The sequence below is a fragment of the Helicoverpa zea genome, chromosome 21 (assembly GCF_022581195.2).
Source record: "Helicoverpa zea isolate HzStark_Cry1AcR chromosome 21, ilHelZeax1.1, whole genome shotgun sequence".
NCBI lineage: Eukaryota > Metazoa > Arthropoda > Insecta > Lepidoptera > Noctuidae > Helicoverpa > Helicoverpa zea.
In genome coordinates this window covers 1,608,611-1,635,076 of record NC_061472.1, presented here as the reverse complement: position 1 = coordinate 1,635,076, position 26,466 = coordinate 1,608,611, and the positions used below count along the sequence as shown (strand labels likewise).

At 34.1% G+C, this 26,466-nt stretch overlaps 1 protein-coding gene across 3 annotated transcripts in view; it reads left to right on the top strand.

The window, feature by feature from the left end:
• The window catches only part of LOC124640864 (aryl hydrocarbon receptor), a 134,595-nt gene that overhangs the window by 69,102 nt on the left and 39,027 nt on the right, over nucleotides 1-26,466 (top strand). For 2 of the 3 annotated variants that reach the window (XR_006985605.1, XM_047178802.1), the window contains exon 1: nucleotides 3,998-4,113. The gene's annotated coding sequence lies outside the window, so the exon portion shown is untranslated. Of the gene's footprint in view, nucleotides 1-3,922; nucleotides 4,114-26,466 lie in introns of those variants that run through there. The other variant, XM_047178803.1, reaches the window with a different exon arrangement.

Sequence of the window (26,466 nt, the reverse complement as noted above, 5' to 3'; positions counted from 1 at the left end):
TTTGACAGACTTTCTGGCTCCTGATTTGTCGCAGCTGCTGCAGAAAATGTACAAATGACAACTTTGTCAGACCTTTGTTTTATGTGAGAATTACGTAATAATTTTCCAAATCGGTTGACTAGATCCAGAGATTTCCTCAACGTCACAAACTTTACTTCTTTTGTTTAGATAAATAGTCACACACCGTCGACACCACCTTGATTGATCAACCTGTGCTGCTGCTAAGTGGTAATCCTAATTATATTGTTATGTAAAAGAATACACCTACGCTACGGCATAAGTAGTATTTTGACAATTCCAAATTGCCCACGCAGACGAAGTCGCGGGCAACAGCTAGTAGGCCGATAAACTTACAAAGTTCAACATTCAAATATGTGTCATTATTGCACCCGCTGTTGCAGAAACGTTAACAGAAATTATCGTTCATTGCTCATCCCCCGTAGGTGATAGCGTGATAATATATATCCTATATGTTGAACAGGCTCCCAGGTAATATTCATGCAAAATTTGATTTAAATCTATGCAGTACTTTTCGAGTTCAGTGAGACCAAACATACAGACAAACAGACAAACAGACAAACAGACAAAAATTCTAAAAACTATATATTTGGGTTCAGAATCGATAATAGATCACCCCCCAAGTATTCTTTTTAAAAAATATTCAATGTACAGTTTTGACTTTCCTATCATTTTATTATATGTATAGATAAGAATATTAAAACTGACTAGTTGTTTTCCGCGGTTTCAATCGTGCCATATAAAATTTACTTCCCGCACCCGGATAAAATATAGCCTATACTACCCGGGGACAACATCGCTGTCCAAAAGTGAACGAATTTTTAAAATTGGTTCAGTTTCAGAGTCTCTAATACAAACGAACAAGAAAATTTTTACTCTGTATTTTAGTATAACAGTAACCATCTTACCACAAAAACTTTTAAACGTCAGTTTAAGCCATGTCTAAAAAAATGTCAAATTATGACGTTGACATATGGTTCATTTTGCAGCCAAAATTTTATTAGACAAGTGTAAAACAGATTTAAATCATATGAGCAAATTATCTCTGTATCATCTGCCTATCCTTGTACCGTCCATATTGGAGTCGACTTCCAGTCTATCCGGATGCAGCTGAATAGGTACCAGTGTGTTTAACATGGAGCGACAGTCTATTGTTTTTGATACTTTTAACTCCCCTTGTGTGATTATCTTGTGTTTTGTTAACTGTTTTTTCTTCTTCTATTTCTTCATTTTTCTAAGGCAAAGGGTTCTGTCTACTTAAATCGTTGTGGTAGCCACATAAATCCACAATATTTCATAAAAAATTTAACCTGCCTCGTCCCGATCACACGGCTGCAAGACAGTATTTTAACTTTCAAGAAAAGTCATACAAATCCAGTCGCATATTCAAGTAACATATTTAAAGCACTGTAATCTCGATAAATACAATTTGTCGTCATTTAATGACATAATAAGCATACCGAGTAATGGTCGGTAGGAAGGTAAATGCTGATGATTGGTCGACATCAATATTTCTTTCTGAAACCTTTTTATACCTGTCTAGAAAGATACTTTGTTATATTGTGTGTGGACAAAACTGTGAAGTATGAGGTGGGATAACTTCTGCGTTTACTTTATTTGGAAAATTATGTGATACTACGTAGTTTACAACGCTATTTATATAAAAAATAATGCCACTTTTCGTTGTCATTTATAAATCAAAAACGGTTTCACCTATTCAAACCAAATATTGAAGCTTTGTCCCGATTATTTAATTAGTGTATCGACACATCTTACAAAATCACTGTCTGTATCATTTCAGCTAGGAGACTGTTAATAAACAAACTAACTATCATCATTATCATCGTCTGCCTAGTCTTTACATACATTGGTATGTATGTACCTAAGTATTCATTGTCTGTCACATAAAAATTGTAAATCATCGACTACACCAAAGGGTTCCTCTAAATTATACCAATTTTAACATAACAAGCAAAAATAGACCACTTTTTAAGTAAACACTACAGTTATCGATAAAATCTACACTAGTAGGCTATCTAATGAATGTTCAATAGTTTCCAGAAACTACTTTTCGCTAAAACGGATTGACAGTTGATAAATTGCACTTTGTTGAGACAGGGCTAAGCTGCCTCATTATAGCATGTTATTACCTTTGTTTGTAGACGGTATTAATACTAGGAATCGTGTTGAATTTGTTTGCCTAAAATAGTCGATATTGATTCAGTTAATTTTTCATCAAATATAAAAACGACAATTCCGGAAAAGTTAGATTAGATCTGAACGCCCACCCCTTAGTTGAATACCTAGGTGAAGCACAATCAAATAACACAACAATTTCTAGACCCCATACGAAGATAATTAAAATAGCATTTCAAGCAAAAACCCAACAATTAAAAACAAAACTCGAAGCCACATCAAAAAGCCGCCGCTCCAAGCTCAACTAAAAAACTAAGCACAATTTCACTAAAAAACTAAGCACAATAATGCAGTAAGCTCACCCCTTATCCGTCGGCACAAGTTATGCTAACAAGTTAGTTTGCGTGACCTGAGCCTCGTTAGTTGCAAGACCAAACGCTACCGTAACACAGCTCAGTAATGTGATGTGTCATTTTAAATAGCCTCTTAGAAATGAATGATCCGAAATAAAATGGTGTTGTGAGTAGGGTGCGTATGAATTAGGTTGGAGAAGTTTTTGAGCTTGGTTTTTTTTTGGGCTTAATTTTTTTTCAAACTATATTTCGTTGTGTCTTTGCTCAGAAAATAAAATTGTTGATTCTGAAATGATGGTTTATTTAAAATTGACTTTTCTTAAGAAAGATTTTTGTTTAATATTTAAAAAGAATTATGATAAATTATACCCTGTCATACACGTGAACGTTACAAGGAAATACTGGTTCAAAGTACCTAAACAAAAACTTGATATGCAAAAATGTGCAACAATTGCATGTTATTATTGCAATTATAAATCGCTTGAAGTAAAATGAATATTTAACTTATTTTAATAAATACATCAAAGTACATGAGAAATTATACTACTAGTTTCCCACGGCGTTTCCCGTGTTGAATACTGAAAAAGAATATCAATCATCATTATTTTATTTTAGGTCCATGTCAAACTCAAACATTTGACTTTCCAAGTGTTTACCACCTTTAACTTTATATTTATAGACCATTCTAGTCATTTCAGAGATAACCACACAAAAACATAAAAATAGTTGTCTATAGTAATATTATTTCCGCAATACTATGGCAACTCCCCAAAAGAATAATATACCTACGGGTGAATAAGTAATGACAATATTAAGACCAAGCCTACAACATCAGCTTGCCATAACTTAGTTTTTATTTTTAATTACTTACTAAGGCTTTTAACCCTAGCCGTTGATAATCTGTAGTGAAGAATTTTAATATTAAATGCGAAATAAGTTTGTAAGTAATTCGATACAAGCTAGTACATGATGCGGCCAGACTTATTTCTGGTTCTTATTGAAAGAAACGATTCGTTTTGCTTACAGACGGTGTTTCTTGACGTTTCTTTGATCTGGTATTTATGTCAAAAATCTAACATCGGAAAACGAAATAGACAGTTTCGTTGTTGATAGGAACTTCCGAATATTTCTAGCCCTCTAGCACATTATAACTAAGTTTAAGGATACTGGTGTGCATATTAAATCACACTTAACAATAAACTAAAATTCTTACCGAATTGTCCTTATGAATATTTTTTGTAATATTTCTTGACTATCGTAAAGTTAATAGAATAAAACTTTAGAGTAGCAAACTTATTTGACGAGAACTGTAACCTAATAAAAATATATGATAAAACTATCGTTATAATATGTAGGCCATTGACATATGTCAATTTCTTCTACTAAAAAAAATAACCACACAACTATTGTTACAGCATCAAACCGCCATCAAAAGACGGTGTCACGAAGAGCAACCCGAGCAAGCGACATAGAGAACGTCTCAACGCTGAGCTGGATACCCTGGCTTCCCTACTGCCCTTCGAGCAGAACATACTCAGCAAGCTGGACAGACTGTCTATACTGCGGCTGTCCGTCAGCTATCTGCGGACCAAGAGCTACTTTCAAGGTTAGTGGGTATTTATTGTATTTTGGAAGGCGCGTTGTATTGCGGGATTAGGTTTAAATCATCATTTCTACATATTTGGTTGCCACTCGCTCCTCAACGTGATGTCAGCAAATTTTAAGGAGCACCTCAGGGCCGAAGCCTGCCGGAGCTGTGAGATTGGTCGAAAGAGTTACGGTGATCCCAGTATAGAAAGGGCCCCAGAAGGTGTGGTATTTAAACCAGTCAGAAGTCAAAAAGACTGACACTCACGTCTCGTTATACAAGCTGTTGATTTGCATCCGTGCCATAGTCAAGGAGGTAATTATGCTAATGATTCTCGACCCAAATCAACGAAAAAATTGGTACGTAATTTTTTTTGTAATTTTTTTTTTTCGGAATTCCGTCAATGTCATCTATCCGTATTTGAACTTGACGCGTGTGTTACTGGCCTTAAAACCGTGCTGCGCCCTCACACAAACGCAAACACAAAGCATACGCAACGATTATTCATAATTTTCATTCATAAAATTGGATTACTTCTAAAATACTACGACATTACAATGACAAAAAAAGCAGTACATATTAGCTATTTCCCGTCCACTGTAATTCCAATCGATTATTTACGTATTTTATGACCTCCTCCTGAACTATGGCACAAATGCAAATCAACACCTTGTATAAGTAGAGGAGCTCAGTTAGATAGTCACATCATGTATTCAAGATGTTCATTTTTTCAATACATATTACTAGCCGGTACAAAAGGTACTTACTGAGTAACAAAGTATTGAAGTTGTGTATTATTTACTGATTAAAATTCTGAAAACTTGCAAATTAAAGTTTTCACTAATCAAGCTAGTTATTATATACCTGGTATTATTGCGGTACTACTTAAATACTTAAATAATGTTACATTGATCTCAAATTACATGCATCACTCACAACTTACAATTTATTGAAGGACTTACAAAGTCGAGTTTTGTATAACATTCAACAACGAATTTTAAAATAGGTAACTAAGTTTTGTTGTAAATAATTACAGTATTGTAATATCTATGAAAATAACTTGAAACATGAAGTTATTACAATGAATTCCCTGATTTCGATCTTCTATAAAACTTGCTAACACATTTTATGGAAACTACAATGCAGCGAAGTTTTTGTCCCGGAAAATAGAACGAAGTAGCCCGAAATAGGGTAGGCTCAAATAATTACATAGAAATTGGTTTCGTAATAAGTTGCCTGAATTTCAGGAAATTGTTGCAAGTTTTTGTTATTTCTCGTTACACATTGTTATATTAAGTTTTGTGCATTTTATGTAAAATTCTACTTCATTTTGTTTTGGTTCTTGGTACCATACAAAGTTTCATGCAAAAAATATGTGATTACATATAACAGATAAACTCAGTGTTGTTTTTATCAGACAATAATACATATTGTATTGTTCAATAAAAATAAGTTCGAACTTTAAACTCTAGGATAGCAATAGCTGAACATGTATAACAAAACTCAAAAACGTTTATTCTTTGGCTGATAAATCAACACTTTTCGAACAATTTCATCATCATCATCATCATCTACGCGATCATTTATATATCCCGCAGACTACAGACTCTTTGCTTTAAATCAAACAGCTAGCCAGACTCTAGTTTAACAATTGGCGCCAGAACAATGAAAAACAAAAGACTGTCTACTATAAACCCACAAACAACGGATCTATTCTCATTTTAAACCCAACACCTGACGCAAAATTTAATAAATCGAATCTTAGAATCGGTTGCATACCGATGTATCGATTACTTATAAATGCCTTTCCCGGCACTTATTTAACGCTGTCAGCCAATTTTATTACGGACTACAGCGTATTAATATATGTACCGTCTCACCGTGTTCTCGATTCTGTGGAATCGATACCGCATTCGATTTTGATGTAATCGATGTTGTTTAGATGTACTTTCGAGTGATCTAGTACAGGTCGACTTATGCGGTAATTTTAATTGGAAGGTTAACTTGAGATTTAATGTAAGTGGGAAAGGTGCCTTATTTACTAGTTGTAGTTTTGCATATTAAACAGGACATTTAAGCACCTCTATAAGTCTCAATAATATGATTTTCTAGGCAAAAGCTGTAATTTGTGAAAGCTGTTTTTTAAATATTATTTTTCTTTCTGTCTGCCGCCAACTAAATCTGAGATACCTACATTTATAACATCATATTGGTTAATAGAGAGATCTAGGAACACTACACCATACTACAGAATTTTAAAACGTACCATTTAATGGGATACATACTCTAGTGTTACTTAAACACTTCATAAGTACCTATATCAAACTCCAAAAACCACGAAAATCTAGTACAGTCACCAACAAAACTCCAAAAACAAACTAAAAAAAATGCAACATAATACAAACTCTTAATTGGACGCGTAAATCTTTTGAAAAAGGCCTCGTTTTGCCTTCCCGTGCATACATCAGCGTGTAAATTATGAATACTGCGTATAATTTTATTCAGTACCGATGAGATATAAAAATCAGTAGGGGGCTGGTTCTGTTTTATTGTGAACCGAACGTGTGTTTAAACGGCGACGCGTATACTATGTTCTGAAGGTACTGGTGGGGACACAAGTTTTTAAGGATCAATTAAAATAAGTGTTTTGTCTGATAGTAATTACTATAATTATTTTTTATCGAGTATTTCAATGCGATATTAGGGCCGAGTTTTCAATCGCCGGATAATATTTGTCTAAAGAATATGTTTTACCCTTTTACAGCTTTTGTATAGAAAATATTTCAAACCGCTATATTTATTCATCAAAGAGAAGCTAACTGATGATATTGAAAAACTCTCAATCTCTCTCTCTTACTTCACTCATTTAACTCTCTCAGTAAAATATAGAACAAATTGAAATTAATAAAAAAATTGTCACCAGAAGTCCCATTCCCCAAAACTGACATAGTCAAACTAAACAAACATTAGACATTGTTTTTTATGTGAGTTAGGATGGCACGTAAGCTATGAAAATCACCAGGAAATGCTTGGTATAATTTCGTGAAAATATTCTAACAAAGTTCACATGTTTCACGTTGGTATATGGCTGCATTTTAGCCACACACATTATGATTCCCGGGCGGTGCCAAGACGTTTTGGTTCCATTTCCTAAAACAATTCATGTGTGTTATTATGCAGCTAATACATAATAGTTATTTTGGGAAACGTTTAATTTACAAGGGGAAGTTAAGCATAAAGGTACGCTTAAGGATGATTTTTTAGTCATTCATAAACCAAAAAGTGGTCTTCTAACTTTAAGGTATGAATCATGAAAAAAATCTTGGTACTTACCTTATTTATTTTCAATAAATATTTCCTAACTAATTTGTTATTTAACAATTTTTTTTTGGACCAGAATTTTACTGTTACACTAAACTGGAAATAATAAACAAAGTCATTAAATACTGTCCTAACACAACCGACCTTAACAGTACCCAAAAAAGTACCGATAATTCTAATTAAATCGATTGTTGAAGCATCGATTACAGCGGTTATTCCGATTCAAAACGATTTCGGCCTACACCACAGGGGTACTTTGGCTATAGGACAAAAAAAATATTACCGCTCAGTACCGGTAGCCTGTAAATTATATCCTTATTCTTAGTACCGATCATAATGCTTGATTAATGTATTCGAAAAGTTAATTTTTCATGTAACTTTATATCGGGTTATCCATCTTGCTTTCTCTTGAAATACGAAGTAAAGATTTATCTATATTTTTTTGAGGTTTTGTTTAAAGTGTTTTGTAGAGTTTACATAGATAATAGGGACTTGCACTTAGATTATTCTTTGTATTAAGTTCAATAGTAGTTCTTCACACTAAAACAATAGCAATTTCTATGTTTTCAATTAATTACGTTGACTTTACTCTATGTATTTTATTTATGTACTAACGTATAGAATATACCTAATTAAAATTATGATAACCAGGTATTTATTGAAGACTAATTTCATTATTAATCCTTCGAACTTATCTCTCAAAATATTGACCCATGACTCAAAATATTTTACACTATAGGTAAGCTTTAACACTCCAATTACATTTTCAATTCCAACTCTATTTTGTTCCCAACTCCACACAAACTTCCACCCACCCGCACTATATACATCCTATATACAGACACAGCCAAAACTCCGCCACAAAATAATCTATATATACCTATACCCACAAATATTTATTCAAAGTAAACAACTGCTATACCTCGGTGGTGCCTGCTACGGCCGGTACGCTCCGGAACCTAATATCGATCCAATGCTAATCTTACACAGTAACAGTTCTTTATTGATGGGAAATCGCTCCTATAGCTACTATAAAAGGCGCCATTAAATAAAAAAGTCGCGGGATTTTTGTTTTAAGGGCATTTTTTTTGGATTTATGAGTATAGTGTTTGTAGTTAATGTTTATGGTAGTGATTGGGTAATAGTTTTTTTTATTGTTACTGTCGAGATTTTTTTTTACTACAGTAATGTTTGCACTAGGTTATATAGTAAGGTTGGCGTCAGAACTAAGCAAATAATCGTCAGAACTAAGAAATCGCAACATTACTGTAAAGAAGTCTTTTACAAAGATAATACAGTAATTTGTCTTGTGACGTTTAGTCAGATCGACTCAATAAATTGCTGTTTAATTCAAGTTAAAATGTTGTACCTAGACTTTTTTCGTTATTTTTGAATTAAAAAAAAATAGTATTTACAAACAAACCATAAACAAGAAATATTATAACAACTTTACTATAAATTAACTAATTCCCATTATTTTTCCCATCATCATCATCATCAGCCTATCGTGGTCCACTGCTGGACATAGGCCAAATAATAATAATTTTTCCCATACCTACCTACTTAAATTCGTACACCATTTCCTAGAAGTCGGTAGCAACATTTTCTAAGCAAGTTCATTAGTTGAGGCAAAAGTGTTGCTCGTTCCCGGGAATTACGGGGCTAGGCAAAAATCCAGGCAGATATTTATCGACGACTGGGAACTGGGAACGTAAAGTGAGTCTAAGATTAGGGAATTTAAGGTTCGGTTTCCTGATAGGTTTATTGGTTTAAACAGTTTTATTTGTGACTGTTTACTGTGTGGTAAATTATTGGGTTAAAATATATTAATTTAAATGCTTACAGAAATGTGACAAAACATTGTTAAGTTGGCTACTTGTCTAGAATAAATTAATAAAAGTTTGAAAATAAAAAAGAATTGTGTTTTAGGTAATCTCAAATATGCTAAAAATTCCATATTTCCAGACCACATTTCCACAATTAATCCGACCCCAACATAGTTGGGAAAAGGCTCGAAGGATGATTTCCACAATTAATAAATTCTCAAAATCGAATTTAATGATTATGAATATATACGAGCAAAGTCACAAAACAAAAGCTAAATCGTTTAAAATATACAATTCAAATAAGTAAGCAGAAGCTTTTTCTTTTAAAACCCATTTACTTTTCTAGCCTAATTTTTTTCCTTCACAAACATTTTCCGTCACCACATTAATAATGCTCATAAGCCAAATTAACCTTTATAAGAAACGAATTAAAATCTAATTTTGCGTGCAACTAGCTGAAGGTTGCTTCGTCCTAACGACGTATATAATTGATCTGATAAAAGCATGCTAAAACCCTATGGTTTTGTTCACTCATAATATTTTGTTGGCTTACTCTGTTTTATTTTATACTTTCTTTAGGTAACTTTGGCGTAGTAAAATTCTTGTGCTCGCAATGAAGTAAATTATTGACGTGCTCACTAAGCATGAGTAACTAAAATCCTGATACACAATTAAATTTAGAAGGAAAAAAAGTTAGTTTTATACGCGTCAACTGATAATATCCAAAAAAATACTGAAAATAACTCTCTCGGTCATTCATTTGTTTGAACCCGCTACGCTCAGGAACCACTGGTTCTATTTGAAAAATTGTTTCATTGTTAGATAGCCAACATATCGAGAAAGGGAACAGGCTACTTTTTATCCAGATGCAGAAGTAGAAGTACCTAATTCCAGCGGGGTAAGGGTACCACCACTAGCAAAAGCTACTACCCTTACCTATGTATAAAAACAAGTAAACCTTTAAACACACCAAAGAGCATACAAAAAGAGAGCATTAAAAAAGATGGCCATCAAAGTTGTTAATCCTGTAAAAATTGAGCAAACATTTTCAGCCAATAGCAACTGAGCAAACAAAGACAACCCAAATGGGCATGACGTCAGTTTATGTAAACTTTGTGACGTCATTCCAAACAAACTCCGGTCTGAGTATAGGTTGGTGTAATTTTCTTTGTCTTTTAAAACCGACTTAAAATGTAGGAGGTGATGTGTTTAAAGAAAAAGCGCATCATAAGTGTTGTTTTTAGGGTTCCGTACCTCGAAAGGAAAAAACGGAACCCTTATAGGATCACTTTGTTGTCCGTCTGTCTGTCTGTCTGTCTGTCAAGACCCTTTATCTTAAGAACGCGTGGACGTATCAAGCTGAAATTCACATGAAATACTCGGGTCTATTGTCCCTTTAGGCTGTGAAAATATCAAGCTTCTAAGCCAAGCCAATCAAAAGATATAACCGATTATGTCGATATTTTCAACAAATTCTCGACACTCGCAAAGGAATCAAAACCTACAGGGTACTTCCCGTAAACTCAGAATCTTGAAATTTGGCATGAAGCATTGTTATATAATGCGAATATAGGAAAAATTGCGAAAATCTCATTTTTTTTGTTATATAATATAATAAAAATATTTTAATAAAATGAAACTTACTACCTTATTTCTCACGAACGAATAAAGGTACCAAATTGAAATTTATACCAAATACATAGGTCTATTGTCCCTTTAAGTAATGAAAAAATCAAACTTCTAAGTTAACGCGATCAAAAGATACAGCAGTTTTACCGACACCTTAGACGAATTTCCGTCACACGCTAGGGAATCAAAACCTACAAGGTACTTCCCGTGAACTCAAAATCTTAAAATTCGGCACGAAGCAACGTTATATAGTACAGATAAAGGAAAAATTGCGAAAATGATAAATTTGAAGTTACAAAAAATATTAAAATATTATTTTTGCTTACATGACATAAAATATTTTTTAATAATTATAAACTTACTACCTACCCTTTTTCACATGAACGCGTAGAGATATTAAAGTTTTGAATAAAAAGTGAAATTCAAATCAAACACTTCTTAAATACAATGGCCTCTAAACTGTGAAAAAATTTAAATCATTCAAAGGTCATTGGGCACCTTAGTATGAAAACCATACCCACGGCGGATACGAACGAAATATAGCACAGTATAATGATAAAGGCTCTGATTTACTATGGCATTAGTCGCATCAATGTGAACCATGGGAATCTAGAGAAAATCAGGTGTAAACATCAAATATTTTCCTCATTTCAATGGGGAATTTAAACGACCAAGTTTGACGGATTTGAGAAATCATTTCTTTGTAGTGAAAGAGTATACTCGCCGTTTATTTCCATTGTCATCAGGTCAGGATCTGATGATGGAAATCCTGAGAAATCGAGGGCAACTATCAGAAATTGTAGGCATGCATAGGATTAAAACTTGATTCTCAGATGTATGTCTGGTGATACTATCAAACAGTGAAGGTTTAGAGCTTATCTGATGATGGAGACGTGAGAAAGTCGAGAGAACTCGGTATGTTTTAGTTACGTCGTGTTTGGGCTTATATTATTCGTATTGACGAGAACTTTTCACAAAAGTTAAAAATAAAAACTTTTTACAATAAAAAAAAACAACTTCTAAAACAACAAGAAAACTGTTTATATGCATCGGTCTAGATCTCGGTGGTTAAATAAATATAGATGCATCCTCTAGACACCGACTTCTAGACCGATGCACCTAACATCTTTTTAATTTCATTCTTGCTTTTGTTTTCTTGTTGCTTTTTTATATGTTTGAAGTTGGATTTGTCTGTAAAATGCTACAAAATAAAATAATGCCGACTTTATAAAACAAAGAAAGGGACAGAATTACACTTTTGTCAAGGCTCTAGAAACGTAAAGCCAGCAGCCCCGAATCCTACTCTCTAGAAGTCGTTGTTACAATTCGACAGCTACAAGTCGTCAGGCGGTCTGCTTTAACCCAAGTTAGTAGTGAATTCTCATCACCTAAAATAAAATAAACTCCAACACAAGGTTACCTACGTTATAAATTGTAAAGGAGTTCCCATAACTATATCTGATCTTAGCTGTCGATCCCACAATGGCAGTCAAACATATCTTTGTGGAAAGTCTTCGCCAATACGAATAAAATAAGCCCAAACACGTGGTAGTTGCAACATACCGTTCGGGAGTTCCCTTGACTCTCTGTAGTCTCCATAATCAAATCAGCTCCAAACCTTCACTGTTTACCAGTACCCTCAAAAATACACTCACATGTCTGGTTATGACTCGATGCGTGCCTACAATATTCAAGAGTTGCCCTCTATTTCTCAGGGTTTCCAGATCCTCATCAGATCCTGGTCATCCGGATTGGCACCTTCCTTCTTTATGAAATGTCTTTAACAATAAAAACTAGCATTGCAACCTGTACAATCCTCTGAAACTGCTTGTCTTTTATATTTTTCAAACGATCCTGGACATTCGTCTCCATGGAATTTTAATAAAATATTTATATTCAAAGAAACGTCATACCATTCTCCACGATTTAAAACTACTTTGATTCATGTCCGCCACTTTTTACAAAGCGGGTCAGATATGCCCCATGACTTTTAAGACATAATTAGTTATTTTCAATCAGATTTCTAAATGATGACTATAAAATGTTGTATATAAATAACTTCATTAAAATAACTTTTACAAGGTACTGGCCTACTATTTTAGTTATATTATAAAATAAAAAATATTAACTATTTTGACTCTCACGAAATTACCATAACTATGATTGTTCTAAACTGAACGGTTGGCGCGGAACTCACTTTTTATCTATACAGCATTTGTACGGAACCCTCGGTGCGCGAGTCCGACTCGCACTTGGCCGGTTTATTTTTTTCAAAGTTGGTTACATGAGGAAGGGTGCTGAAAAAAATATGGTGTAATACTTACGAAACTGAAGTTTTTAATTTTTGGACCTGATTTATTTACCTATGTAATAATCTTTTGTGAAAAAAAACTATCTTACAACGCAAAAAAAGTCACATGATCTACCAATACTATTAAAATACGTAAATAAAATTACATGAATTTACGTAAATAAGGTATTTATTCTCGATCTTTAATCGATCTCAGTGGCGTGCACTTGGAGAGGCTATTTTTTTTCTTTATTATGTCCAGCAGTGGACTGCGATAGGCTGATGATGATGATGATGAAGGTTCATACTACTTCAATCTAATACAGCCTTTAGTCGGTCCTTGTACTCCCTTAAAAGCTTGTCTAAAATTGCTTAAAAGGTTTTCACCAGGTAAAAGCTATACAGGGCTAATGTACCTATATCTAAAAGCGTCTACATAAGAAAACTAAAGTACATTATAAAGCTAAAACCCCGTCATAATTACCATAAGCGTCTTAAAGAAATCACAGTCACAATATTTATTAAGTTCTACCACAAATTAATTTCTTATCAAGATTTTTATATTTCGAAATCAATTATGGTGCGATAAGCATGGTCGATGTGACAAATTAGCTTTTTTTCTATAGAAAAGAGTGGTTTATGAAAAACAATGATGTGTGATAAGGTTAATCAATCATGCTGAATAAAGTAAGGCTAGGAAAATGTGCTTCTACCTTAATACGTGGTTGATGGTGTAGTTTTTCTACGATCAGGGTTTTTTTTTTGCGGTAGTTTTGTTTGTATTTTGTTAGAATATTTATGGTAGTTTCTTGTTTATGTCATTCTCTAAGAGTAAAAAATAAATGGTCGTATGTGTGGTTGCAGTTCACATAAGAAAAATGGGAATAACACATTTAGTGTGCTTACCTACAGGAAGTTACTACCTTAATGTTATCTCAGGTATTATATACCTAATATTTTTTCGTTACCAATCAGTTTATTACAATAATGTGCCAATATTTCTTATAGGATTATCCCATATGGTAGAGCCAAATCAATAACTTCTAATCTTACAGTAAAAATATTTCTTCAGCAAAAAGAATGAACGAGCCATAGTAAAATTACGACGTCTTCTTACTAATCCATTTAAAAATAAAACTAAACTCAAATACATTAAAGTTATTTCGGTAGTAATCTCTAGATTTTAATCATAAAATAAGCACTAAGTAGTAAAAGCACTCAAATGTTCACAAAGTAAGCTAGTTTAGAGTAACCGCACATTGCAAACTTTTAGTCGGCCGATAGTTTGTTTGGGCTCATAAATCAGTATGAATATGAATGGTAGTACGCACATTACAAAGATCAGGTATTTAGCCGTTATCAGACCGACTGAAAACTCTGACTAGAATCAAGATTTTCTTACAAAAAAATAATTGGCAACCATCGGTTCAACTATCGGCCGACTGTTTAGTTTGCAGTATGTAGGTACTCAGAATATTCACAAAGTAAGCCAGTTTAACGTTCCTAAGTTAGTACATTTACTTACTGTAATCTTAAGTTGAAATCTTTAATATCGTTGATTAAAAGCCTAAAAACTTCGTATGAAATTGTTACTGAGAAAATGGATGGAAGAAAAATTGCTTTTTGGAGTTGTTCAAGTGACGTGTTTGAGGTGTTGAATTCAAAATTAAAAAAGAATGATCGGTTAATTTAAATCAGATTAAAATTAATATATTGTAAAGAGAATGTTTGGATGGTTTTGGCTATTTGAACTCAATAAGGAGCTACATGACAAACTTGGAATCTAAAGTCTGAAATGGCCTTTCTATTTTGGACAAGCGTTAAGCGTGGTGATTAACGCTCATTTCTTGCCTGTGACCAGCAGTAGGACAGTAAAAAGTGTGTTGAAAACTCAACTAAGTACCTATATAAAATTGATCAACGATGAAGTTAAGAAATATTACTTACTATAATAAGTTACCAATAATATTTATTAAATAAATAAATAAATAAATAATAATAAGTTACAAATATTCCTTTAAACACCAAAATCCTCAACCAAGAAAAAAGCCCTTGTATACCAAAGTAGTACATAATAATGAAATTAAAAGCCACTCTGTATGAACCCAGTAAAACGAGTTAACGAGTTGAAATAACTCGTAAAACGTTGCTATGGCGGCACGCACACTAGTGTAAGGGCTGTGTAAACACTACCACGTTTACAGGGTGTTTGAAGTTTGTATTGGTAGGAGTTAGAATATTTTGTTGGGTTACGTTGATAAAAAGTGGGCTTAAATTGTCAAATCTAATAATTTGAACTAATTTGAATTAAATTTATTCATCCAAAATGGTTCCAAAATTATGTACTACGCTTTATAGGATTGATATAAATATTTTGGAAAATTTTGTAGTTTAACATTTACCACACATTTTATTTTAAACTACACACACGAACACATACACACACATTGAGTACCACAACACAATAATAATCACTATAAACAACCAACAACAGCAAAAAAACCTCGTAACCAAAACAGACCACCCTGTACACAGTAGGGCGGCTCAGTCCCGCCCGCCCTGCGCTTCGCACTTATAAAATATAAATAAGCCTACATTGTACGCAATCTATGCATCGAAGCTCGCTCAGCCGAAGGAAATTGTTACCTTGTTAGCTAATATAAGTATTACAATTATCACATCATTTTAAACCCAAACTGTCCATCTTTACATTGAAAACCCCATAGCAATATTCACTATAAACAACCAACAACAGAAAAAAAACCTCGTGACCAAAACAGATCACCCTGTACACAGTAGGGCGGCTCAGTCCCGCCCGCCCTGCGCTTCGCACTTATAAAATATAAATAAGCCTACATTGTACGCAATCTATGCATCGAAGCTCGCTCAGCCGAAGGAAATTGTTACCTTGAAGGGCGGGTACTATACCAAGTTTAGATATAAGTATATATATGTAGGAAAACCTTCAGTATTGTATTGGAAAAGTGGGTAGTTTTCCAAGAAGTTGGTGATTGATTTTCTTAAAGGGTTAGGTAGAAATTCTTCACATAGTACATACATGTAAATGTTCAGATTTAAAAGCAGTTTTCACAAGTAAATCAACTTCAATTAATTAGCCAATATGTCTTTCTTGAATCTTATCGTATGTAATAAAGAGCAAACTTTTTTGCTGTTTGTTTGTACCCCAAAGGCTCCGAAACTAGTGAACCGATATTAAAAGTTCTTTCACTGTTGGAAAGCTAACTCTTATCGAGTGACATAGGGTATATTTCAACCATTTGCCATAAAATGCGAGCAAATCTAAGGGTAAAAATATAGAATATTTAAGTTCTAGCTGGTTAAAGTTCATCAACTCACAGCAATTTTTAATTAAACTACTTTAAAGTTTTTGATGAGTTAACGTGTAAAATAAAAGGAAAGTTCCAATTTAACGTTGCGTCTACAAGTCTAGAACTAGTTGACCTATAGTGACCTTGCACATTTAGTTTCATTCACCTCTCACCGCAGACATTATAAAATATAATCTTTGAATCTTTACTTTACGAATAATATTTTTTTTTTTCATGTTTAGTCGTAACCTGAAAAATAGAGAATAAAAAACTATTAATTTTATTAGCAATCAGTTTATATTGATTATTTATTGTTCAATAAATAATAAATAACCAATATAAACTGATTAAACTGTAACCAATATTAAACATGATAATTGCAATAAAAAACAGTGCCTCAATGTGTCTTTGGAAATCTAAATAAAAAACGAACAAAAGATAAAATAATGCGGGCTGGTGACATTTTTTTTTGCTACATTAAAACAAAAAAAAAAAACTTTTTTAGCCACAAGTCAAATCCAACCTATTCATAACCCACTGAAACATCATAACTCACTGACACCGCCACATATCCAAAAAAAAACTGTCATTAAAAATCACGTCAGTAAAAACTGCATGCCATAAAAAAATCCTCATGGCATCCCCAACCAATGGGGTCGTTTATACCCCTCGAAAAGGCACCCCCATAGCTATAGGTACCTACGAAATTACGGCGGGGTAGTTTGTAAAATTTGCCGACTGCCGGAGGGGGGTGATGAGGGGTAGAAACAACCCTTAATGGCGGCATTGCGTGACAGAATTTCGGCAGTGACCTGAGTTGGCCTGTGAAAGTGAAAATATCTATTTAGAGCTGATAATACTGTTGGTTAAAAATATTTTGATGTGTGTGTTTTGTTTTCGATTTTTGATTAGTGTTTTTAATGGCTTTATTGAAGTAGTAATTGTTACGTAACGCATACATTACAATGAACCAGTTATGATAATGGCTGATAATTGGAAATGACTTTAATTAATTCTATATTTTAATCATTAAATCTCTTCATCTTCATCTCCTTTTATTATCTTTAAAAAGTAATTCACTTTAATTTTTTCACACGAAAAAGTCACCTCCAATACTGTCCATAATTATTTATCGTATTTAATCAAACAGCTCTTTATTTCGCCATTCATAATAGTCAATTTTCACTTGAGAACAGTTTTTACTATCAATATTTTAATTACACTTCTCGTTAAACACACAATCTTGGTAATTGTTATTTACGTGAACCGTCAATGGAAATTGACCGCTGGAACCGTTTCAATGAAACGATTATAAATTAATCGACCATCGCTCTGTTTTATGATATTAATTTAATTTACATAAGTTTTATGTAACTTTATTTAACATTGAATATATAGAATAGTTATTTTTCTACGTTTAAGAAAAACTTGAGAATTGATTAATTTATCATTTAAGTGATTTCTTGCCTTTTTTAGTACAGCATTTTTAGTATAACAGATTTACTAATACGAATACAAAAGTATTCAACTAGTAGAAGCAACTAGCAAAGTACATGTGGTATAGGTATGATTTGTAATTCTTTAAAACAACGAACCTCACTTTTTATATAAAAGTCTATAATTTATTGTTTTACTTATTTTAGTACTAATATTCATATCATTGGGTACCACTGAAACCACCACCATTTAAGACAATCACAAACATCAAGGAGGTATTACCAACTCTTCACAATTCTCAACATTTCAGCGCGCTATGGTAAATTTTATTATAACCAAATTGTGAACAATATTTTCGTAAATATTTTCGAACGAGACCAGTTTGTGTACGGTACACAAACCCACGTAAATACTTAATTTATGTATAGATAAGTTGTAATGTTAATTTATGTGATCATTTGCGAATAAAAGAAACTAAAGGTTGTTTGCCTTTTATTTCTTTAAACGCAATTTATAAACCTTTCAATTCTTAGAAAATAAAACACTAGGTTCATTTAGTTTTTTATTGTTTTTACTAGCTAGTTTAGTATTTTGTGTTCATTGTGGAAAAATATAAATATTATTCATTATTCAAGTATATAAAATTAGAAAGTATTCTTCTAGTTGTATAAAGATTTGTATATTCAGCCAAATAACGTTTACTATATCAGTCTTGCCCCCCAAATACGGTATTTTATTTGTCTTAGATGCTGATACGTACCTATTCGATAGATCGGCGGATCATTACCTAAATTAGGACATAGGTTTATATTGTGTTCCTAAAAATGTTAAGCATTTACTTATGCCTACAATGGTCACATAAATTTATAGATTGCAACAAATTATCCAATGGAAAATCCAGAGGAAGCTTCGCAACCAAAACAGGGAGTTATTAAACCATCATCGTCGATACAAATCAGTCGATTTTCTACGGAAATATGTAAATTTTTCGTAAAGTACAGCGAAGCAATAAATCATTTGGTACATCGTTTGTTAATTTATTGGTCGTCATTTGCATAATTATGGCATTTATTTTTGTGTGTTTGGATTTATTGTTCGGTGTGTTACTACGTATACGAAATACCTAAACGTTACTTGGCTTTAAGGCTTGTATACTTAAACTTTATGGCCACATATCTGAGTTGTCCATGATATTGAGAGACGATTCATTGTTCGGCCGATAGTGAAGTTAAGCTATGGAAAATCTTCAGACAACGTCACCTAGCCAAAAAACTAATGTAGGTATTTCTATTTAAAGACGTTGTAATACCTACATACACACAAAATATTTATATTCTGACTATTATTGTTGTATACAAAAATTTTAAATATGGACCCAACTAAATTAAACAGCCGACAATATAATATACACTAAATTAACGTATGAATTACGCAAGAGTTAATTTCAGTTTAAAATGCAAAACCTAGAATTAAACTTACCCATAGCAATCGTTTCAACCACCATTTAATAAGCATAATTCATGTCAACCCCAAAGTACGTAATAAAAAAAACTTTTAATCTAAAATATTATGATAACCTAAAAAACAAACGGGCACATAAAAAAACACTCCCTAGAGGGACTGGCCAGTTTTATTACAATTCTAACATATTTTTTGTAATTTATAACATGAGTGTACTAATGACTTTATGGTAATCGTAACTGACACCGTGTTTGTAGATAATAAATTAGATGTCTTATGGCGTTCGCTGAAAATGGAAAAATGTATTTTGCTGAAATATTTTCGAGCTTTAAGTAGTTTACTTGTGTCGTTGTTGGATTTAGGAAGATACTTTTCTCCTTTGACTAATGATATAGCCTTACACATGCCTTACAGCTTTTGTCTCATGTTTCTGTCAAATAACTTCGCTGTCCCCTAAGTTGGCTACTTCTAATGATAGTCAAAATCTACAAACAAAACATGTACTTTGTGAATACCTTGCACTAAGACCTTTTTCTAAGTCTCCTCTAGTACCTTTCTAATTACAGTTCGCTCCAAAATACATATTTGCAATTCTGTCAAATGGCTACCTTCAGAATTGCAAAGTTATTTAGTCCTCAGAGACTTCCAACAATTTAAACAAAATAAGTAATTTTCTACTTCATAAAGATTTCTCAGATAAGCAAATAATAATTAACGATAGCCATTAAAAATTACACCATCTTAACTCAATACCAACGAAAACAGAAGCACCAGTAGCAGTATTTAAATTCGTCACCAATAACTCTCATAAAATTACGAGCGGCGTCACAGCACAAACATATACTATATAAACATATATATTCAGTAATAAATAACACACTACCGACGCCAACCGATGTGTGATAAATGTGCTCTTAGCCTTAAATAATTAACCTGAGGTTAAAAGCGGTCAACACGAGGGAAAAATACTTTTTTGTATGTGTTTAACTTCGCGGCGGCACCTTTGTACGATAGATAGGGTTAACTGTTGAAAAAACTGCTTCAAATGAAACTGTTATTGTAGTACCGATGGTTTGATAAAGGGTGTAAGGTAGCTTATAAATGGTCGGTTTTATTTTCAAGTGGCACTTTCACTGGCTGTCTAGACTTTTAAACGTTTACTAATGAAATATGACTATCTTCTACCCATAGCAACAATCATTTAATTTTACTTCTCAGTAGCCTTGATTAAATAGATTTTACTGAACCTAAGTTTAACTTTTTCTCCACAACCCAATAATTTGTCCGAATTTGGATTACCTAATTGCATTCCAAAATCAGATATATTGGCTTAGAATCCTCTTCATATGTTGGGATCGGCTTCCAGTTTAACTGGATGCAGCTGTGTACTAGGATATTATGTGGAGCCACTGCCTTTCTGGCGTCCTTATCTCAGTACCCTGGACAATCCACTAATCTGGGTAAGATTATTTGTCAGACTTTCCGGAAACTGACTACCCCTAACGACTACCAAATGACTGTTCAAATGACAGAACAGTGTGTACAGAAAAACTCGCCATGACAAGATGGTCACCCATCCACGGACAGACCAGATTATTCTCTGTAAAAAATCAGATTCTAGAACCAACCCTTATAAAGCATGGCATTATTTCACACCATTTTTACATACTTATCATGCAAAATAACTTGGATAATAACTGTGTTTCGGATGGCACGTTAAACTGTAGGTCCCGGCTGTCATTGAACATCCTTGGCAGTCGTTATGGGTAGTCAGAAGCCAGTAAGTCTGACACCAGTCTAACCAAGGAGTATCGGGTTGCCCGGGTAACTGGGTTGAGGAGGTCAGATAGGCAGTCGCTTCTTGTAAAGCACTGGTACTCAGCTGAATCCGGTTAGACTGGAAGCCGACCCCAACATGATTGGGAAAAGGCTCGGGAGATGATCATGCAAAATAACTTCATACAAGTATCATAATCCATCACACCAAAATACCGACAACACTACGCCAAGTATACTTTGTGTATGCAATTATCCAATGCTTGCTGTGTCAAGGTGATTACTAATAGTAACAATTTTACGGCCGTCGGCCACAGTCCCGGTAGCAAGTAACCTACTACCACACATAGATGTGGTATCTTTACGCTCTTTTTCCGTTACAAGATATACAGGAACTCAGTGAAAACTTGTGTCAATTAATTCTTGAGAAGTTGGTTTTATTAATTATCTTATGGTGTGTTTGAGTTTGGTTTCATTTCCGATCATGCGTATACTTTAATCACCAGATTGCACGTTGTAAATAAAAATAGAGGTGCACCTTAAATAGCACTAACGAAAAAGATCATTCTTAACGAAAAATATTTCCTAAAAAATCTTGTGCTAGAAAAGCGCTTTTGTAAGATTCAGGTCTCTCTAATTTGCCAAACTTAAGTGTCAAATGACACGACACTCCTTAAAAACTATATTTTTAGACACAGACATCCCACACAGATAGCTCAAGTACCTCATACTTACCATAATGTCCCTACTAGTTAATACCGTAACAGATATACATAATTTTGCAAAAAAAAAAAAAAACCATTGCTAGATAATTACATAATTGTCGAAGTATCTACAAAACGTAGTTTTCTCTTACAGCGCGTTTCTGCTTTCTAACACAATTAGCGTATGGGCACACTGGCGACTAAATAGTCGGCCAACTGATGGCCCAGTGGTTGTTAAAAATCAGTCGGTCTAATACCAGACAAATATCTGATCGTTGTTACGTGTGTACACAACTGCCTCGTTGGTCTAGGTGTCGCAAGCGCTGAGCACGAGGACTCAAGTTCGATTCCCGGGGTCGGGTCGAAATCGCTTTGTGGGTTTTAGAAACTTTCACGAAGCAGCCCGGAGCCTGAAAGTTGGTGATTGATACACCCGTGCATCGGAGAGCACGTAAATGTCGGTCCTGCGCCTGATCTCTCTCCGGCGGTGTCGGATTGCCGTCCCATCGGGCTATGAAAATGAAGGAACAGTGAGTGCACCAGTGTCTGTGCAAATGCTTGTGCACTATAATATGTCCTGCGCAGTTGGCTTATCTCCTTACATGAGAAAAGCTGCCGTAGCCGATAATCAGCTAGGAGGACATCACTTCTGTACATCTTCATACTGAGACTGGAGAGAGGACTGATTTATGAGTTTACACAAACTATCGGCCGACTAAAAGTTTTTAGTGTGCGCGATCACAATTATTGTACGCAAAGTAATAGACGGTTCAGCGCTGCAGCCGCTGCAAAATGAAAGTCAATGAAAAAAACACAAGTTTGCTGAAGAAATGTCGGCTGTAATGAGATCGATTTCAGTAATTAGATACGAATGATTGATGAGAAATTCTGAAATTCTTTAGAAAGTGCCATTATTGCTAATTAGATTGGGCTCAGAAAGACTGAGGTCCTGCACTACCTTGTAATAATATGTATACTTTGCATTGACTATTGTGCTATGATGTTCTACTCTGATAGTTACACTCAGAGACACTTAATGGTTACTTAAGCCATTCCCTAGTGAAGGATTTCTTTGACATTCCGTCACTAAGGAGTGACTTAAGTAATCATTAAATGTCTCTGAGTGCGGGAGTAAGACTGTTAAATAAAATTCCTGGACTAGGAAAATCGTAAAATTACTCCACAGTAAAATACACATTCTATCATTTGCGTTCTCATCCAATAAAATCCAAAGCAAAGGCAATGTCTTTAAAATAAATATGTCATCAACCTCTTCATAACCGACTGTCCTAAACAATGAATCGTGACCAATAAATTTATTATCAGCGCCACTAAAATCCTCCCTAATAACGCCTAAAACGGCTCCTAATAACTTTAAATATTTAAATAATTATCGAAATAAATACTGGATGTATTTCTCTCAATATTTACGGGCCGTATGTATGGGGCGTGAGCTATAAATTGGTGCGCTCGCGCAGCCGTCGATCACAATCGGGCGCATTCAAATGAGCTGCCGGCCGAATTTATGACTTCGGCACCCGATGAGTAAGACATTCTCTTGTAGATCTATGATGGTGCTAGAAGGTTCAGTGTGAAAATGGACGTAAGCCGTACCTAAGGATTGAATATTAAATGATATAAAATGAATGTCAAATTCAGGTGAGCCTTTCCCAAGACTATAACTTCAGACTTTCCTCACGACAAAGAAAATGTATAGTTATGTATATCAAGCCAGTGCAATTATTTGTGCCTACAGTCAATATTTTTAAAACAAGTTTATCATTTATTGCGAAGGCACATTATGATATCTGATACCAATCATATTCTCAAAGAGATAAAATATTACCATCACCTAATACCGCCATTTTTTTTTTTTCAATTTATATTCTTGACATTATATTTCTTCTCTAATTACTTTAATTAGGGCTTGAAATTCTCAATTTATTTATTTATTTATTTATTTATTTATTGGTTTACCAACAATTGAATACACTAACATAGACATAAAAAACAATCAAAACAGATAAACAGTAGTGCACAACCAGTTACAGGTAAACTCAGCATTCATATGGTAGTTGTACGTATGCAAAAAGTAAAACGATGCATTATATAGGAACTACTACTAAGTTACATATTATATAAAAAAAAAGAATACTAAAACTAGGTACGAGTTTAACAATATAAAAAAAATGATAATAATTTAAACACATAAAGTATGCATAATCAATCCTTTTCTAGACTTTTCAAAGTCTTTGACTTTAGAGTGCACAGAGAGTCAAAGTGTAGGTCAATAAGATCGCTACAGTCATTAATGGTCTTGCTTAACCTCGCAACAGGGGAGTTAGCACCTAGCACCGTTCGTCGGAGCGGTGGACAGAGCGGTGTTATGGGTTTACGCGGAATCCTTGAAGGCACACGAAATCTAAAACTACTCAGTATCTGTGGGCAAACAATTTTGTTAGCCATTACTTTACCCACGAACAGTACGTCCATAAGGCGACGGCGCTTTTCCAGCGAAATCATTTTAAAATGTTCTAACCGCTTGTTATATGAACGCGTTTTTTTTGCTATTCCGCCAGCAAATGCCAGGTGAAATAGAAAGCGCTTTTGGATTCTCTCCAGGCGTAACGAGTGTGTAGCATAATGCGGACGCCAGATCACGCAGCAATATTCCAGCCCGCTCCGAATGAGACTGTTGTAAAGCATAATTTTAGTTTTTGGACACCGAAACTGTTTGCAATGTCTTAAGACGAACCCAAGCATTTTCGAAGCCTTTTTTATTATGCAATCCATATGTGGGATAAAAGTTAATTTAGCATCAAACGTAACACCAAGGTCTTTTATTGTGTTTAATTCTGCTATTTTAGTTTCATTTATGTAATAGTCTTGTCTTATCAAATCATACTTTCTAGTGAATTTGACATGGTAGCATTTACTGGGATTTAACAACATTGAGTTGTCTTCACACCATTCAACAAGCCTATTGAGATCAGTCTGCAAGAGAGTGGCATCATGTTTAGATTTAATAATTTTGACGAATTTCAGATCATCGGCATACATAAATACTTTAGAATGTAGGAAACAATTTGGAATGTCATTTATGAAAAAATTAAATAATACCGGGCCCAGATGGGAACCTTGTGGAACTCCGGAAGAGATATAGCGGTTGTCGGATTGAAATCCGTTAATTACTACATAAAAAGATCGGGCTCTAAGATACGAATTTAACCAAGAAAGCAACATTCCAGTGATACCATACGCTCGCAGCTTATGTATCAGTATCTCATGCGATACTCTGTCGAAAGCCTTGCTGAGATCCGTATAAATGACGTCGGCTTGATGACCTGAATCCATTGCCTCTGATATCAGTTCGGTAAACAAAAAAAGATTTGTACTTGTCGATTTTGCCTCTACAAACCCATGCTGTTCGTCGCTTAGGTACAGTTTAAGGTGCTTTTGAATAAATGGACAAATTAGAGACTCAAAAATTTTAGCAAAGCAGGATAGAATTGATATGGGTCTGTAATTAGAGATCAGATTGTCCTCGTCAGCTTTATGTATGGGTACGACTTTTGCTACCTTCCATTCTGATGGAAAGACACCTGAGACTAAGGATTTGTTGTAAATAAGCAACAATGGGGTGACCAACTCAGCAGCACACTCAGAGATAAAAATTGGGGGTATCCCATCTGGTCCAGCGCCCTTATTGATATCTAATTTCTTAAGCTTTTCGTGTAAACTTTCACTATTTAAAGATATGTTTGATAGACATAAGCTATTAATTTCAATATTATTCAAACATTTTGTGTAGCCGTTATTGCAATTATCTTGAGAAGGGCTATAAACAGAGGAAAAGTAAGATGCAAAGTATTCACAAATGGTTGCGGGATCAGACGATGTATCGCAACCATTTGTCATTGAAATAGGATATGAACTTGACCCATCTCTTTTAGCTTTAACATAACTCCAGAATAACTTCGGATTACCTTTGAGTTCGTCTTGCAACTGCTTTATATAATTGTTGTAACAAAGTTTTGCAAGGTCATTACAGCGTTTTGTTAAAATCTGCAGTTCAATTTTATCTAAAGGGTTGTGGTAAATATTGTGGCGTTTCCTGATCTTATTTTTGCGATTAAGTAATTTGATCAGACTTCGATTGAACCATGGTGGAAATTTACTTTTTTTTGGGACTCGCTTCGTTATAAATTTCTCTATACCTTCACGAATAACGCCATAAAACAGCTCTACCATCTCATTAACATCCGCCTGTGCATCAAATAACTCATGCCATTCAATACTACTCAAGTACTTCCGGATCGGTATGTAACTCGTTTTCCGGAAATTAGGTCTATCATCAGTTGTGTTATATGGTAGTCTGTCTTCCTTATTCAGAGAAATAACAATATCAAGGGGAGGATGGTGCTGGTCAATGTTACTAATCGGATCCTCACTTTGACTCACTCTACACATTGAATTGTTACAAAGCACAAGATCCAAAATGCGGTCAGAAGAGTTACATACATTGTTAAATTGCTTAAGCCTATTTACATTCGCAAAATCTATTAATGTTTGATCTATATTGGTCAATTTAGGGCACT